This window comes from Erythrolamprus reginae, chromosome 6, assembly GCF_031021105.1.
Source record: "Erythrolamprus reginae isolate rEryReg1 chromosome 6, rEryReg1.hap1, whole genome shotgun sequence".
NCBI classification, from domain to species: Eukaryota; Metazoa; Chordata; class Lepidosauria; order Squamata; family Dipsadidae; genus Erythrolamprus; species Erythrolamprus reginae.
Genome location: NC_091955.1, coordinates 58,135,281 through 58,141,280, shown reverse-complemented (window position 1 = coordinate 58,141,280; position 6,000 = coordinate 58,135,281).

Sequence of the window (6,000 nt, the reverse complement as noted above, 5' to 3'; positions counted from 1 at the left end):
TTTTGCGCTGGTGGCGGGAGCTGTTGGGGAGGGCTCTGCCGGGAAGGCCTCTCAGCTGCAGAGCCGAATGGGGGCGGAGGCAACAGCGGAGCCCGGCGCTGGGGCCATGCGAGGCTGTTCATCCAGGGGGGCGTGGACTGGCAAGTCGCCCTCCTTTCTCTCTCTTTCTCAAGATCGCTTGCCGCTTGCCTATTGCAGCGAAGGAGGCGAAGCAAGGCTCCAAGCTGCAAAGCGGCAAGCGGCAAGCGATCTTGGGGATTCCCCTTTGCCTGGGCGGCGGGAAGACCAAGGGAAGGTTCCTTCAGCCGCCCAACACCTGATCCACTCCGCAGCGCGGCAGCAGCGAGGAGCCGAAGATGGGGTTTCCCCTTTGCCTTTACCCCATCTTTGGCTCCTTGCTGCTTCCGCGCTGTGGATCAGATCAGCTGTTGGGCGGCTGAAGGAACTTTCCCTTGGTCTTCCCCGCCACCCACACGCAAACTCCACCATCTGCGCATGTGCGGCCATGAAAAAAATGGCGCACATGCGCAGATGGTGGTTTTTACTTCCGCATCCAGTATAACGCGGAAATCGGTTAGCGCGGGAGGTCTTGGAACGTAACCCCCGCGCTAACCGAGAGATCACTGTATAGAGCAGCTTCATTGATGTGGATAAAATAATGGATCAATCTTGATAATAAACGAATTTTACAATTGGAAGGTCATGATTTGGATAAAGGTTGGCATGCCTACTTATGGGACATAGGAGATAAAATACCAAAATATTTTAATAGGCATCTAATCAGACAGTCTTTACTCAAAACATGGAAAGAGATAAGACATAAACATTATATAAAAATACCAAATTGGCTATCCACAATGGAAGCTCTAATATACCCAAATACAATAGAACTGACAAAAAAAATTAAATATAAAGAAATATTAGATACAAACTGTAAACTCAAAAGAAGGGAAGAATTAATAATACAAAATATAAATATAGATTGGTGGACATACCTACAAATTCAATCTAGATAAAAAAAGGATATGGAACAATCAGGTGTAGAAAGAATTACCCAACCACTAGATAAACTATTGACAGGCCCAGAAGTAAAAGCAATATCTAAAATATATAAATATCTGATGGAATATGAAAGACCAGAGGAGATAGTTAAAGGTACAATGATTGCCTGGGCGAAAAACGTAGGCCATAATATATATATAGAGGAATGGGAACAGATTTGGAAGAGAAATATTAAATTAACAAAATCCACAATATATAAAGAAAACCAATATAAAATGCTATACCGTTGGCATCTTCCACCCAAAAGACTAGCTAAAATGCACAAAAATTACAGCCCAATGTGTTGGAAATGTAAAAACACTCAAGGCACCTTCTTTCACCTATGGTGGTTATGTCCAGAGACAAGAAAATACTGGAAAAAAATAAATAATTGGTTGTGTCAAATAACAAGTACAAAAATAGAATATACGCCAGAATTTTTTCTATTGGGTATTATGAGAGGTAACTATTCTAAAAATATAAAATATTTAAGCTTGCATATTACAACAGCTGCAAGGATTGTATTTGCACAGAACTGGAAAAATCCGCAAATACCTGAAGACAATGAGATTATCAAGAAAATATACGACTGTGTAGAGATGGACAGATTGACAATGGAACTTAATAATCGAAAAGAATCGGACTATTATGAAACCTGGACAAAATGGTACCAATGGACAAAAAAAAGAAACTTAAAAGAAGCATTGGAATAAAACATCAAGAAATCTAAAAGTAATTAGAAGACAATGTTGATAGGAATGTATATGCGATGTAGATTCATCTGTAAATATGACTATGTACCTTTTTTTTAAAAAAAGAGGAAAAAATTAATAAATATATATTTTTTAAAAATAAATAAATTTTATGAATTATAATAATGAACACCATTGGCATTGACAAATTCACTGCCAGTCAATTGCAAAAGGCAGCTTTACTCAGAACAGCTTATATCCTGCAGCGATATTTCTAACACCATCCAACATCCATATCTGCTTATCCCAGGTTCTTGGGGAGGACTCAATAGGCGGATAAAAATGCCAAATCAAGCCTGAACATCTGGCTGAGACAAAGTTTTACTTGTCACAATGCTGCATTTGAATACAAAGAGCCACATGAGATTAATAACAAAAGTAAATTTTGAAATAAAATTTTGAAGTTATTGATTAAAATATAAGCTTTTAAAAGGAAGTGAAACTGCCCATGCTGGATAAATCAATGCTGAAACTGTAAATACTTGCAAATACTTATTTATATAAGTATAAATAGTATTTGTTATAAAAGTGTAAGTATGATTTATATAAATGCTTATACATTTTCTAACCAAACAATATTTATACGCTTATGTACAGTAAATAGTATTTATATATTATATAAAAGTATTCACATAAATAATCATATAAATACTTGCATATTTTTAACCAAGCAAGCTGGTAGTTTTTACCCTATTAAAACTGATTTCCCACCAGAAATCTTTTATCTAAGTGTGATAACAGTTTTGTTATGTCTAAATGGTACTTAAATTCTCCTATCTGTGAACTGAAACACAGCAAGATTTTCATGCATAACTTTCATGTCAAGAGGAGCACTTTTAAAATATTTGTTGCAGGAATCCGTGAGTTTTAGTTTCCTTAAAACAAGCCCAATGGGACTTTGTTCCTGGAATAAATGGTACTGAATGTAAAGATATAATTATACAGACATCTTTGTTTGGCTCACATTGGTCTTTGCTAATGTTAGAAACACTTATTCTGTGGGTAGGACAGGAGCAACATCTACTGCCTAGAAGCACTAGGCAGACAAACAAGATGAATATTTAAGGTTTTTTAAAAAAAGAATCTGTAAACCACAATCACTGATAGACAGTAAGTTGCTTTTGGTCTAGATGGAACGAAGGCACAATTTCAATTTTTTTTTGAAAGAAGCAGTGTTTCTTTCATAGAGTGGCTTACTAACTTTTTTTAAAAGTAACAAAAATAACTTTTAAGTTGGCTGATCAGAAAATGGGGCTGAATCCAGAGAGTTGAAATTCAACACCATCTAAAACACCAAGATTGCATTTCCTGAGGGCAACCTCTCCGTTTCCCACTATACATTTTATTTTATTGTATTTGTCAAGTACGTATTTGTAATATACATAGATATAACATTGTTTATATACTGTACATAATATGGGTACTGATAAGAGGGAACAATTGGACAGGGATGGTAGGCATGTTTGTGTGCTTATGCACGGTCCTTACTGACCTCTTAGGAAGTGGGTGAGGTCAACAGGGGACAGTCTAAAGGGTAAAGTTTTGGGGATTTGGTGATGAAACCAGAGAGTCAGGTAGTGAGTTCTAGGCATTAACCACTCAGTTGCTAAAGTCATATTTTCTACAATCAAGTTTGGGGTGGTTCACTTTGAGTTTGTTACTGTTGTGTGCTTGTGTATTGTTGTTGTTGAAACTGAAGTAGTCATTGACAGGTAGAACATTGAGCTATGCTTAGGTTGTGCCAAAGGCGACATAGTTCTAAACTTTCTAAGCCCAGGATTTTAAGTCTGGTTGCGGAAGATATTCTATTGCGAGTAGAGGAGGAGAGGGCTCTTCTAGTAAAGTATCTGTAGACACTTTCTAATGTATTTATGTCTGATATGTGATGTGGGTTCCACACAGATGAGGTGTATTCAAGGATTGGTCTGGCAAATGTTTTGTATGCTCTGGTTAGTAGTGTGATATTACCGGAGAAAAAGCTATGTAAGATTAGGTTAACAACTCTTGAAGGCTTTTTGGCAATGTTATTGCAGTGGGCTTTGGCACTTAGGTCATTTGATATCAACATGCTTTTCATCATCTACAGCCCCCCTCCAAAAAAATCCACAGATGCTCATACTACAACTTCCACTATCTGTTATGTTTAAATATACAGTATATACTCTGCTTTAGCTTTTATAAGGTAATACAGTGTTCCCTCGATTTTCACGGGTTCGAACTTCGCGAAACGTCTACACCACGGTTTTTCAAAAATATTAATTAAAAAATACTTCACGATTTTTTCCCCTATACATTTTTTCCCGCCCAATGACATCATATGTCATTGCCAAACTTTCGTCTGCCTTTAAAAAACATTTTTTTAATAAACTTTAATAAATAAACATGGTGAGTAATAATCTAAATGGTTGCTAAGGGAATGGGAAATTGTAATTTAGGGGTTTAAAGTGTTAAGGGAAGGCTTGTGATACTGTTCATAGCCCAAAATAGTGTATTTACTTCCACATCTCTACTTCGCGGAAATTCGACTTTCGCGGGCGGTCTCGGAACGCATCCCCCGCGAAAATCGAAGGAACACTGTATAGACCTAGCTGTTTCCTCAGGCATTTGGGTCAGGTGATTAAACAACTTCTGTTGATACCGATGTGTTTCCTCAATGAGTGAGGTTATTCTTTACTTTTGAGCATTGTACTGATGTACTGAGTTTTCTGTGCTTTAATACTTGCAAGCTGTGCAGTCACTTGTGTGAGATTGGTACACAATCATATCCATCAATCAAATTAAGTAAAGTTCTTAAGATACCGATTCTTCAGAGTAAGGTAAGGGCAAAGGTATCTAATAAATTGTTTGCTTTTCTGTAGCTTCATTGGTTCCATTGCTATTGCTGGTCATTTGCCCTTTGTTCTGATTAATAACTTCAGTTCTCATAACCCAACAGATTTTATTTATTTATTATTATTATTTATTTATTTATTTTTATTTGATGTGCTCTTTGTGCTCACAACAAAGTTTGTGGGTCCTGTGGAGTAGCTCTAAGTATAACAAAAACATTACAGGATGTTGGTGTGGCACATATTCCACACAAAATATGATAAATATCTAATTTAGACAAAAATCCTGACAGCAAAATGGGGAAAATATCTAACTTAATACCTTGAGTGTTTTAGCAATACAGTACAATTCCCACATATTTCATATTTCCAGTATACAAAAAAACCCAGAAGCAGAGCAGCATCAAAGATTTATTTAATTCTGGTTTTGAAAAAGAAAATTCCTGAAATTAGAACATGGAGGGTTAGTTTGAACTGTGTTGTCTTGGCTTCATATGCATATCAACCCTGGGCCTCTCTTCCTGTTAGACAGATGTGGTCATAGCTCCCTCTTCTGTTTATCTCTGATTTAGCTGATGGTCTTGTACAACACTGGTTCTTATGCTCCACCGGTCCACTGCTGCCTCATCCTTCACATTGCAACTTTATTTTATTTATTGATTAGTTGATTGACTTTGTCCATTACACAATGAAGGTTATACAGTAGTGGATATACTCATAGTAAAATATATCTAAGAAAGAGTAGAAGAGAAGATATAGGAATAAAATATATCAATGAAAGAATAGAAGAAAAGATATAGGAATAGAAGAAAGGTATAGGAGATATAGGAGAGCAATAGGACAGGGGATGGAAGGCACTCTAGTGCACTTAGGCACGCTCTTACTGACCTCTTAGGAATCTGGAGAGATCAACCGTGGATAGTCTAAAGGTAAAGTATTGGGGGTTTGAGGATGACACTACGGAGCCTGGTAATGAGTTCCAAGCTTTGACAACTCGGTTACTGAAATCGTATTTTTTACAGTCAAGTTTGGAGCAGTTAATATTAAGTTTAAATCTGTTGTGTGCTCTTGTGTTGTTGTGGTTGAAGCTGAAGTGGTCGCCAACAGGCAGGACGTTGCAGCATATAATCTTGAGGGCAATACTTAGATCATGTTTAAGGCATCGTAGTTCTAAGCTTTCTAGATCCAGGATTGTAAGTCCAGTCTCGTAGGGCATTCTGTTTCAAGTGGAGGAGTGAAGGGCTCTTCTGGTGAAGTATCTAAGAGCCTTGCAAATGGCCTTGGTTTGCACAACTCTGGAGACTTTTACATGTGCATTGGCAACTTTCAGTTGGGGAGAAATTGTGATTTCCATCTAAGCAAAAGTACCCATCAGAAAG